The sequence below is a fragment of the Tamandua tetradactyla genome, chromosome 2, assembly GCF_023851605.1.
Source record: "Tamandua tetradactyla isolate mTamTet1 chromosome 2, mTamTet1.pri, whole genome shotgun sequence".
In the NCBI taxonomy this organism is placed as follows: domain Eukaryota; kingdom Metazoa; phylum Chordata; class Mammalia; order Pilosa; family Myrmecophagidae; genus Tamandua; species Tamandua tetradactyla.
The window spans coordinates 136,758,536-136,772,042 of NC_135328.1; the positions used below are offsets into that span (position 1 = coordinate 136,758,536).

General features: G+C 36.6%; 1 non-coding gene and 1 pseudogene across 1 annotated transcript; one reads left to right on the forward strand and one right to left on the reverse strand.

Annotated features, from left to right (window-relative positions):
* Window positions 1-405: 405 nt before the first annotated feature.
* LOC143675312 (U2 spliceosomal RNA) lies at window positions 406-596 on the reverse strand. Its single transcript, XR_013171545.1, has one exon. It is a non-coding gene; the product is annotated as a U2 spliceosomal RNA (small nuclear RNA).
* A 4,578-nt stretch (window positions 597-5,174) lies between these two features.
* Window positions 5,175-13,507, forward strand: part of LOC143657470 (serine/threonine-protein kinase Nek7 pseudogene) — a 42,911-nt pseudogene continuing 34,578 nt past the window's right edge.

Consider the following 13,507-nt stretch of genomic DNA (forward strand, 5'->3'; position numbering starts at 1 on the left):
ACATTTCCAGCATCTCAAAAAAGAAACCCCCTACCTATTAGCACTCAGTCCCAATTCCTCCTTCCCCATCCCCTGGCAACCACTAATCTTTTTTTTTTCACTTTTTTTAATTGTGAAAAATAACATATATACAAAAAGCAATAAATTTCCAAGTACTTTTTTTTTTTTTTTTTTTTTACCTAGCATTTATTTACCACTTGTGTGAAACCTGGGTTGGCCATCGCCATGAATAAAGGACGTGACAGCAGGAAGAAAAGAAAGAAAGAGACGCAGAAGAAACGACAGCACAAGCAGCTCAGGGGGAAAGATACAAAGAGAGCTCTGGACATCCCAGTCTGGTAAAGAAAAGGAGAAGGCTGGAGAGCAAGGAAAAGTCAAGTCTGTCAGTTCACATTGCATTTGAGGGAGGGGTGCACTGTTCCTGGAAGTACTTCAATACCAGGACGATGCGTGGAGTGGACGGAGCAAGCTCCTATTCCATCTCCCTGCTCCAAAAATTCATTTAATATATTGTCCTCGGATAGAGGACGTATCAGATATTAAACTGATAAGAACAGATACTACACTTGATCTTAGCCAAAAGGCCGAGAAGCGATTCCAAGTACATTTTAACAAGTAGTTATACAACAGATTTTAAAGTTTGGTATGGATTTCAGTTTCATGATTTTCTATTTTTTCTCCTAGCTGTTCCAAGACATTGGAGACCAAAAGAAATATCAATATATTGTCTTATACATTTCTTAAATCCTTCCTTCCCTCTTTCTTCTTCTTTTTTTTTTGTGTGTGTGAAAAATAACATATTCAAAAAAGCAATAGATTTCAAAGTACATTGCAACAATTAGTTGTAGAACAAATTCAGAGTTTGGTATGGGTTGCAATTCTATAATTTTAGGTTTTTATTTCTAGCTGCTCTGAGGTATCTATTTTAAATATAGATTTACCTATTCCGAACATTTCATATAGATGGGATGATACAATATGTGGCCTTCTGTGTCTGGCTTCTTTCACAAGGTTCAACCACATTGTAGCATTTGTCAATACTTCATTTCTTTATTATTATTACTTTTTATTAGAGCAGTTGTAGGTTTACAAACAAATCATGTGGAACACACTGAATTCAAACATTCCCCCTCACCTCATACACAGTTTTCCTATTATTAACATTTTGCATTCATGTAGTACATACAATTAATTAATGTTCATTAATTGTATATATTATTATAATTATATTATCTATAATCCATAGTTTTTTTTTTTTTTTTTTTTTTTTTTTTTTTTTTTTAAAGGAAAGACAGAGAGAAGGAAGGAAGGATAGAAGGAAGGAAGAGAGGAAGAAAGGGAAACATCTTTTAAACATTTTCTTGTTTTATTGTATTTTGTTTCTCCGTTTTCGTTATATGGGCTGGGGCCGGGAATCGAACCGAGGTCCTCCGGCATAGCAGGCAAGCACTTTGCCCGCTGAGCCACCGCGGCCCGCCCCATAGTTTATATTAGGGTTCACCCTTTGCATTGTCCAGTTCTTTGGGTTTCTTAAATTTTTATCCTGGTAACATATATACAACCTAAAATTTCCCATTTTAACCACTTTCAAGAACAAGCATACTTCAGAGATATTGTGGATTTAGTTCCAGACCACCTCAGTAAAGTATCACAATAAAGCAAGTCACACGAATTTTTTAGTTTGTTTTCCAAACCGTGCATTAAAAAGCTATGTTTACACTATATTGTAGTCTAGGAAGTGTGTGATAGCACTATGTTTAAAAAAAAATAATAATGGGTAATGGTGGAGTTATACAGAGAAGGTAGGATTTAACAAATGACTATAAATGCTGAATCATGAAATTGATATCTCTTTTAGTCTCCAGTATTCTAGAACAGCTAGAAGTAAAAAACCTAAAATTGTGGAATTGTAACACATGTCAAACTCTGAAATATGTTCTACAATTAATTGTGGTGCTGTGCGTTGAAATTCATAGCTTTTCTGTATATATGTTATTTTCCACACACAAAAAAAAGTCGATTGTGATGATAAAAAAGAAATTTAAGCTCTCTAGCCTCCTATATTCTGGAGCACCTAGAAGGAAAAATATGAGAGGACTGTATGATAGCCCATGACAAACTCTCGGATCTGTACTGTAACTACTTGTTGAAGAGTGCTTTGAAACCTATTGCCTTTTTATTCATTTGCTTTGTATATGTTATACTATACAATAAAAAAAGTTAAAGCAAAAAATGCACATACCTTAATTTAAAGTACTTTATTGCTAAAAAAAAAAAAAATGTTAACCATCATGTGAGCCTGCAATGAGTCATAATCTTTTTCCTGGTGGAGGGTCCTGACTCAATGTGGATGTCTGCTGACTAACAACAATGGCGGCTGCTGCAGAATGATGTGGCTGTGGCAATTTCTTAAAATAAGACAATAAAGTTTGCCACATCCATTAACTCTTTTTTTTTCCTTTTTATTTATTTATTTTAATTTTTTATTTCTTTTAAAACACTACAATATACAAACATGAACATTCTTACTATATAATCATTCCATTCTTGATATATAATCAATAACTCACAATATCATCATACAGTTGTATATTCATCACCATGATCATTTCTTAGAACACTTGCATCAATTCAGAAAAAGAAATAAAAAGAAAAAATTCATACATACCATACCCCTAACCCCTCCCTCTCATTGACTGCTAGTATTTCCATCTATCCAATATATTTTAGCCTTTGTTTCCCCTATTTTTTTCTATACCCCTTACCACTCCCTTTCATTGATCACTAGCGTTTCAATCTGCTAAATTTAACATTTATTCCCCCTATTATTTATTTATTTTTAATCCATATGTTTTAGTCATCTGTCCATACCATACATAAAAGGAGCATCAGACACAAGGTTTTCATAATCACACAGTCACATTGCGAAAGCTATATCATTATACAATCATCTCCAAGAAACATGGCTACTGGGACACAGCTCTACATTTTCAGGCACTTCCCTCCAGCCTGCCCAATATACCTTAACTAAAAAGGTGATATCTATATAATGTGTAAGAATAACCTCCAGGATAACCTCTCGACTCTGAAATCTCTCAGTCACTGACACTTTATTTTGTCTCATTTCTCTCTTCCCCCTGTTGGTCGAGAAGGTTTTCTCAATTCCTTGATGCTGAGTCCCAGCTCATTCTAGGATTTCTGTCCTATGTTGCCAGGAAGGTTTACACCCCTGGGAGTCATGTCCACATAGAGAGGGGGAGGGCAATGAGTCTGCTTGTTGTGTTGGCTGAGAGAGAGAGGCCACATCTGAGCAACAAAAGAGGTTCTCTGGGGGGTGACTCTTAGGCCTAAGTAGGCTTAGCCTATCCTTTTCAGGGATAAGTTTCACATGAACAAACCCCAAGATTGAGGGTTTGGCCTATTGCTTTGATTGTCCCCACTGCTTGTGAGAATATCAGGAATTCTCCACACACATCCATTAACTCTTCCTTTCACAAAATACTTTTCACCCACAGAACTTCTTTCAAAATTGGAATCAATCCTCTCGAACCCTGCTGTGGCCTTTATCAACTAAGTTCATGTAATATTCTAAATCCTTTGTTGTCATTTCAACAGTGTTCACAGCCTGTTCATCAGGAGTAGATTCCATCTCAAGAAACCACTTTCTTTGCTCATCCATAAGAAGCAACTCCTCATCCATCCAAGTCTGATCATGAGAGTGTAGTGATTCAGTCACATCTTCAGAGTCCACTTCTAATTCTAGTTCTCTTTCTATTTCCTCTACATCTGCAGTTACTTCCTCCACTGAAGTCCTGAAACCCTCAAAGCTTCCAAGAGTTTGACCTCCTCCCATGAATTACAAATGTTCTTAATGGCATCTAGAATAGTAACTCCTTTCCAGGAGGTTTTCAATTTACTTTCCCCAGATCCATCATAGGAATCACTATCTATGGCAGCTGTAGCCTTAAAATGTATATCATAAATAATAAGACTTGAAAGTCTAAATTACTCCTTCACCCATGGGCTGCAGAATGGATGGTGTGTTCACAGGCATGAAAAAAACATTCCCCTAGTTGTACATCTCTGTTCTAGTTTGCTAGCTGCCGGAATGCAATATACCAGAAACGGAATGGCTTTTTCAAAAGGGTAATTTAATAAGTTGCTAGTTTACAGTTCTAAAGCTGAGATATAATGTCCCAATTAAAACAAGTCTATAGAAATGTCCAATCAAAGGCATCCAGAGAACGATACCTTGGTTCAAGAAGGCCGATGAAGTTCAGGGTTCTTTCTCAAGTGAGAAGGCGCATGGCAAACACAGTCACAGTTTCTCTCTCAGCTGGAAGGGCACATGGTGAACACAGAGTCACCTGCTAGCTTTCTCTCCTGGCTTCCTGTTTCATGAAGCTCCCCAGGAGGCACTTTCTTTCTCCATCTCCAAAAGTCGCTGGCTGGTAGGCTCTCTGCTTCTCGTGGCTATGTCGTTCTTCTCTGCTTTCTCTGAATCTCCTTCATTCTCCAAAATGTTTCCTCTTTTATAGGACTCTAGAAACTTATCAAGACTCACCCAAATGGGTGGAGACATGTCGTCACCTAATCCAGCTTAACAATCACTCTTGATTAAATCACATCTCCAGGGAGATGACCTGATTACAGTTTCAAACATATAGTATTGAATACGGATTATTCTGCCTTTATGAAATGGGATTTAGATTAAAACATGTCTTTTCTAGGGGACATACATCCTTTCAAACCAGCACAATCTCTATCAAAATTCTTGGGTTCATTGTCAATGAGCAAGTAATATTAGAAAGGAACCTCTTTTTTTCTGAGCAGTAGATCTCAACAGTGGGCTTTAAATATTCAGCAAGTGGGCTGGGATGTATACAGTCCTAATAGCAGGAACTGCCAGAGAAGGAGGAGGAGGCAGGGGTGGATAGGCCACTGCTAGGCTTGCACTCAGGCCACTTCTCGCTGTGTGCAGGGTGGGTGCCTGGACATGTAACATCTGTGAGGGCAGCATGGCAGGAGATGGTCAGTTGGCTCCAGGCCTCAGTCACAGCCCCTGGCCCAGGGGGACTCTCTGTGGCAGCATGCTCCTGCCCAAGATCCCTTGTGGGTGGGACAACAGAAAACTCCCAACTCCCTGACTTCTAAAGTTTCTGTTGCTTCTGACAATGGATGAGCAATCACAAGGAATGCAAGGGCCACCTGTTCCCCAGTTCCAACCAAAGAAAGCCTCATGACCGAATATGGGCTATAATACATCAGCCAACTTTCAAATACAAAAGAAAATTGGCCATAGACAATTTAGCGAAGTTTAAAGAGCAGCCTGTCTTTTGGATTCAGCACCAGCAGCTTCTTAAAAAGTACAGATATTTGATTTAATGGATGCCAAAGCAAATTCTGATTGCATCAAAGAAATAGATCTCCTTAAGCAACTCAATCATCCAAATGTAATTAAATATTATACATCATTCATTGAAGATAATGAATTAAACATAGTTTTGGAACCAGCAGATGCTGGTGATCTATCCAGAATGATAAAATATTTTAAGAAACAAAAGAGGTTGATTCCTGGAAGAACAGTTTGAAAGTACTTTGTTCAGCTCTGCCATGCATTGGAACATGTGCACTCTTGACGAGTCATGCATAGGGATATAAAACAAGCTAATGTGGTCATTATAGCCACTGGGATGGTAAAACTCGGTGATCTTGGGCTTGGCCGGTTTTCCAGCTTCAAAACCACTGCTGTACATTCTTTAGTGGGTACACCTTATTACATGTCTCCAGAGAGAATACATGAAAATGGATACAACTTCAAATCTGTCTTCTGGTCTCCTGGTTGTCTATTGTGTGAGATGGCTAAGTTACAGTGTCCTTTCTTTGATGACAATGAATTTATACTCTCTGTGTAAGATGACAGAACTATGACTACCCACCCCTCCCTTCAGATCACTATTTAGAGGAACTATGACAGTTAGTTAATATATGCATCAACCCAGATCCAGAAAAGCAACCAGATATTACCTGTGCTTATGACATAGCAAAGAGGATGCACATATCCACCACAGCAGCTAAACATATGGAAAATCATAACCAAAATAGTTTAAAGTATTTTTGTATAAATTATACATCTCATCTTTGTCTGGGCATTAAGAATAACATTTCAGAGTTAATGTGCTTTGTACAATTTCATTTTGTACCAATTAATTTGCAGACCCCAAATGACTCTGGAAGAATCAAATTGCATGTTGATGGTTTTTAATGATTAAAGGTTTTACAGTTATTTGGATTTGAGGATAAGATTGTGTTCAAATAGACTCTGCCAAGGATTGAATGTGTGGCTTGGTACACATCAGCATAGTATCGCAATCTGAGGAAGAGTATCTGAACATGTGATTGTTTGCTTTTTTTGTCACTTATGGACATTTGAGGTGAACACAATTGTGAACTTTTGTGATTATTTTATTTTTTTAAAGTTTGAAGTAGGTATTTTAGTTCTTAGCATTATAGTTTTCAAATATAATTCTTAAGATAAATGTAGACATAAACTATTTGAAAAACATTAAAATTCTTAGCTTATATGTTCAAGGTGCAACTGTTAAATGTGAAAAGGTTTGGAGGCAAAATGTGAGCCAGACACCAAAGAATTTTTGTTTTGTTTTGTTTTAATATCTCTAAGATTCCCTTTGCATTAAAAAGGTGCAAATAAATCCATTTTAAAAGTGGTTATGTAACACATCAGTTTTAAGTTTTTATTGGTTATCATCTAAATCAATATAGACTTAAAATGCATGTAGAAAGGAAATGACTTAGAAACATTGTAAACCTAAAATGTATGTCATCATGCATGCTTTGAGACTGGTAAATGCTTAATAAAAGTTAAATGAAAGTTGCAGTGGGTGTGAGAAGTGTTCCACTGACACAAAGTTTCTGAGACATTTAAAATAAATAATCATTTCCAAAAAAAAAGTGGTTATGGATTTAACTGGTATGATAGTAATTTTTAAAGTTGCATATTGCCTAAAGTTTTTTAGTTTTCATTACTGTTTAAACATTTGAAAAATATTCTTTGAATAATTTTACAGTACTATATTTTTATGTCTTTATAAATCTAAATGCATTCTCACTCACAATTGTCCACTATAGTGTAAGTGGAAAAAATATGTTTTTATTGATAGGTTTTATTGAAGTATAGATTGGTCTCCTGCAGAATTTTTATATTCTTCAAGTTGCTTTCTTACTTATATTGTATGTGCATTTTATCCCACAATGTTTCAGATTTTCTGATAATATATATTCTTTTAAAAGATATTTGGAATACCAATATTTTTCTGAATTGAAAACTCTAAAAAATTTGGGCAACCCTCTACTATTATTTTTCTTATTAGAGAGGAAGAAAGGATGTGTGTCATACTATATTTATGCATGTTGATTAGTTTCAATTCATTTGATGAAGTTGTAATTTTGAATATTAAGAAATGAAAACTGGGCAAAACTAGAGCCAGAATGTTCAAATAATTAACATTTCTCTTGAGAAGTTTTTAAGTGAAGTACTGTATTCATGCATGAAGATGAACAAATAAAGAGACAGTAACACTTCATTTAGTTTAAGGAAATGGAAAGACTTCAGTAAATACAATTGTGGAGACCTCCATTTTCCCTGAATGCCTTCATGTTTATGATGAACAGTTACTCACAGAATTCTGAAGCCAAAAGGCCGAGAGGTAGTCACTATTAAGGGATGCCTTGTCACCATAAAATCCTCGGATCCATTATTTTGCCAACATGAGAGCCTCTGGTTCAGAGAACACCTACCCTTAGCTGATACAACTACTGGGTTTGATTATATATATATATATGTCTTTCTTGCAATCATTTGAATACTTTTGAGAGTAAACTTAAAAAACATAAATGGCAACAGTTTCAACTCATCTTTTTTTTTCTAAAATGTAATCAGTTATGTATGATTTCTGAAGCATAATTTTATCTTGCAATAGGCAAAGGAAACCTGGTTGGTCATTTATATGAAGACTGAAATGTCTATATTTTTCCCATAGACAGCCATAGAAGTATGAGTAGAAATTTTTTTTGTTGACTATTGGTGTCACGGTCATTTAAATGTAATAAAATTGATTGAGATGAAATGTTCTGTATATAGAACAAATATTTCCTTTTTCTACAGAGAACATTGCATTGTCATTAATTGGCTTCATTTAAATATTGCTGTTGCTGTGTCTCAGGAAATAGGGACAACCAATGAGAGGGAGTAAGATGAAGTAGAGAGATGAGTAGAGCTGTCAGAACACACACAGCATTTATGGATTGAATTCACCATCTTATATGGGCATGGTTCATGGTGCCCCAAAACAATTACAATAGTAACATCAAAAACCACACATCACCATTACAGATATAACAGTAATGCAAAAGTTTGAAATACTGTGAGAATTACTAAAATGTGGCACAGAGACATGAAGTGAGCACATGCTGATGGAAAAATGGCACAAATGCAGGGTTGCCACTAACCTTCAATTTGTAAAAAAAAAAAACACAGTATCTGTGAAGCACAATAAAATGAGGGATGCTTATATAATTCAGTGGTGTTAAACACATTCACAACTTTGTACTACCTTCACCACTATCTTTCAGTAAAACTTTTCTGTCACTCTAAACAGAAATTCTGTACTCATTCCTCACCCCCACCTGGTAACCTGTATTCTAACCTCTGACTCTATGAATTTGCACATTCTATTTCATATAAGGGAGATTATACAATTTTTGTCCTTTTTTCACTCAACATGATGTCATGAAGGTTCATTCATATTGCAGCATTATCAATACTACATTCCTTTTAAATTGTCAAATAATATACCATTAGATGGATATACTATGTTTGGTTTCTCCACTCAACAGTCAATAGACATTTGGGTTGTTTCCACTTTTTGGCTATTACAACTAATGCTAATATGAATATTCATGTACAAGGTTTTGTACAAATATAATTCGCTTGGGAAGTCTTTGAGTTTTTATACATTCGAGATTAGCTAAGTCTGATATAAACAAGTGTCAGTTATGGTACTGTATTCCTTCTAATGTAATTATATTCTGTCTGTTTCCAGTAAAGGTTTGTAGTATTCCCTCCACCACTATGTCCTGTTCCACATGCTTTGCATCACCTGTCACACTGAGTTGTGTGTTTCCACAATAGTAAGGTGAGCTCTTTGTGGGTAAGGACCCATTCATCTACTCGAATCGGTTCCTTAAGTATAAGTCACCATATGTTTGTGCCTCCCAGGCCAGCACCAAAGGAACAAGAGATGAGATCTGACCATAGGATGATATATTAGGCAGGTTTCTCTAGAGAATCAGAACCAACAGAAGATACCTGTAAATATGAGATTTATAAAAGTGTCTCATGAAACCCTTGGGATGCAAGAGTCCAAAATCCACAGGGCAGACCATGAAGCTGGCAACTCCAGTGAAAGGTCTTGATGAACTCCACAGGAGAGGCTCAGTGGCTGAAGAAGCAGTGCAAATTTTCTCTTCTCCCTTAAAAGTCCTGAACGGGTCTAGCAGAATGGATTAAAAAACAGGACCCATCTATATGCTATCTCTACTCAAAGGTCACGAGGCCAAGGATACAAATGGACATTTACACACCAATGTTTATAGCAGCATTATTAACAATTACCAAGAGATGGAAACAGCCAAAATGTCCATCAATAGACAGTTGGCTAAACAAACTGTGACATTTACATAAAATGGAATATTATGTAGCTGTAAGACAGAATAAAGTTATGAAGTATGTAACAACATGAATGGACCTTAAGGACATTATGCTGAGTGTGATTAGCCAAAACAAAAAGGACAAATACTGTATGGTCTCACTGATATGAACTGACATTAGTGAATAAACTTGGAATATTTCCTTGGTAACAGAGACCATCAAGAGATAGAAATAGGGTAAGATATTGGGTAATTGGAGCTGAAGGGATACAGATTGTGCAACAGGACTGAATATAAAAACTCAGAAATGGACAGCACAATATTACCCAACTGTAATACAATTATGTTAAAACACTGAATGAAGCTGCATATGAGAAAGATAGAGGGAGGAGGGCTGGGGCATAAATGAAATCACAAAGAAAGATAGACAATAAAGATTGAGATGGTATAATCTAGGAATGCCTAGAGTGTATAATGATAGTGACTAAATGTACAAATTTTAAAAATGTTTTTGCATGAGGAAGAACAAAAGAATGTCATTACTGCAGTGTGCTGAAAATAGATGGTACTTAATATTTTAAAATTTCAACTAATGTATGAGACTAAAGCAAAAAATGTTTATTTGGTACAAATCTATACTTTGACTAGTGAGTGCATCTCCTAATATAACTTATGTGGATAGTTGATTGAACACCTTAAGTACATGGAACTTTGTATAGGACATGAGATTTTGTTGGTTTGCCCAGGTGATGCCCTGATGAACCCCGAGTGATATGATCAGTGAGTGGGAAAGTATTTGCAAAGTCCCCTCCGGGGAATGGTGAGAACAGGGGAAAACTCAACTTCCCCAAGTTGAATTCTTGATATTCTCACAAGCAGTGTGGACAACCAAAGCTATAGGCTGAGCCCCCAGTCTTGGGGGTTGTTCATATGAAACTTAACCCCACAGGGGATAGGTCAAGCCTACTTAAAATTAAGCCTAAGAGTCACCCCCAAGAGAACCTCTTGTTGTTTAGATGTGGCCTCTCTCTCCAGCCAACACAGCAAGCAGACTCACCACCCTCCCCCTGTCTACGTGGGACATGACTACCAGGGGTGTGGATCTTCCTGGCAGCGTGGGACAGAAATCCCAGAATGAGCTGAGATTCAGCATCAAGGGATTGAGAAAACCTTCTCGACCAAAACGGGGAAGAGTGAAATGAGACTAAGTGTCAATGGCTGAGAGATTCCAGAGTCGAGAGGTTATCCTGGAGGTTATTCTTATGCATTAAGTAGATATCACCTTGTTATCCAAGATGTAATGGAGAGGCTGGAGGGAACTGCCTGAAAATGTAGAGCTGTGTTCCAGTAGCCACGTTTCTTGAGTATAGCTTTCACAATGTGATTGTGTAAGATTGTGAAAACCTTGTGTCTGATGCTCCTTTTATCTACCTTGTCAACAGATGAGTAGAATATATGGAATAAAAATAAATAATAGGGGGAACAAATGTTAAAATAAATTTAGTTTGAAATGCTAGTAATCAATGAAAGGGATCAGTAAGGGGTATGGCCTGTAAAATCTTTTTTTTTTTCTGTTTGTTGTATTTCTCTGTTGTCTTTTTATTTCTTTTTCTGAATTGATGCTAATGCTCTGGGAAATGATCATGATGATGAATATGCAACTATGTGATGATATTGTGAATTGCTGAGTGTATGTGCTGGGAATGTTTGTTTCTTGTAATTTTTTTTAATTAATCAATAATAAAAAAAAATTCTTCCTACACCGAATTTGCTCTGGGTACAACAACTTTGAACTTTTTGTAAGTGAACATCATTAACACTAATCTATCTGTCATAGGCTTGCCATAGTTGTAATCATCATAAAGACCGCATGTGCCCATGTAAAAATAAATAAATAAATAAATAAATAAATAAATAAATAATACGAGGAACAAATGTTAAAATAAATTTAGTTTGAAATGCTGGTGATCAATGAGGGGAAGGAGTGAGGGGTATGGTGTGTATGTTTTTTTTTCTGTTTTTGTTTTATTTTTCTGTTGTCTTTTTATTTCTTTTTCTGAATTAATGCAAATGTTCTGGGAAATGATCATGATGATGAATATGCAACTATGTGATGATATTGTGAATTACTGATTATATATGTAGACTGGACTGATCACATATTAAGAATGTTTGTGTTTCTTTCCTGTAATTTTTTTTAATTAATTTAAAAATTAAAAAAAAAAAGTCCTCAACGGATTGAATCTAATCCAACTGATTGGATTCTCTCATTTGCAAGGAAACACGCCCTTAGTTGACTGTAGATGTAATCAGCCTCAGATGCAGTAAACTGACAGATGATTTAATAAACCAGCCTTCCAGTTTATCAACCAGCCATGAAATATCCTTGTATTAAAGGTTTGGCCAGTGCTTGTCTGACCAGACAACTGGGCACCATCACCTGGCCAAGCTGACACCTGAACCCAACCATCACAGACGGCCAGAAGCTTATGAAGTAGTCAGGCATAAAACTTCTCCCCATAGGCTCAACAGTGACTGAATGAACTGATCAAATTCTCCTTCTCAGGTAGAGGGTAGCCGATGTAAGCCAAAAGAAAAAAAGAGAAGGCAAAAAGCAGAAACCGTGAGGAAGCACAAGTTCTGAGACATCAAGAAAGTAAAGCAGTTGTTTGATGTCTTTGTTTGCCATGGTTGCTGTGATAAATGCCACAGGCTGGTAGCTTAACAAACAGTTTTGGAAGCTAGAGGTCCCAAATCAAGGTACTGGTACTGGCAGGCCATGCTTTCTCCAACATCGTAGCTTTCTGTTGGTCAGATGGCAGTCTCCTTTTGTGGCCTCCTTGGGCTTTTACTTCCATGTTCAAATCTCATTTGCTTATAGGGAATCTAGTCATATAGGATTAAGGCCTACCCTGATTCAATTTGACCTTATATGGATCATCAAAAATTCTATTTACAAATGAGTTCACACCCACAGGATAAAGGGTTAAGATTTGAACACGTGGTTTTATGGACCTTACACCTAAAGCAAGAGCACTGAAGAAAGAAATAAGTAAATGGGAGCTCCTCAAAATTAAACACTTTTGTGCATCAAAGAACTTCATCAAGAAAGTAAAAAGGCAGCCTACACAATGGGACACAATATTTGGAAACGACATATCAGATAAAGGTCTAGTATCCAGAATTTATAAAGAGATTGTTCAACTCAACAACAAAAAGACAGCCAATCCAATTACAAAATGGGAAAAAGACTTGAACAGACACTTCTCAGAAGAGGAAATACAAATGGCCAAAAGGCACATGAAGAGATGCTCAATGTCCCTGGCCACTAGAGAAATGCAAATCAAAACCACAATGAGATATCATCTCACACCCACCAGAATGGCCATTATCAACAAAACAGAAAATGACAAGTGCTGGAGAGGATGCGGAGAAAGAGGCACACTTATCCACTGTTGGTGGGAATGTCAAATGGTGCAACCACTGTGGAAGGCAGTTTGGCGGTTCCTCAAAAAGCTGAATATAGAATTTCCATATGACCCAGCAATACCATTGCTAGGTATCTACTCTGGGGACTTAAGGGCAAAGACACAAACGGACATTTGCACACCAATGTTTATAGCAGCATTATTTACAATTGCAAGGAGATGGAAACAGCCAAAATGTCCATCAATAGACGAGTGGCTAAACAAAGTGTGGTATATACATACGATGGAATATTACACAGCTCTAAGACAGAATAAACTTATGAAGTATGTAACAACATGGATGGAGCTAG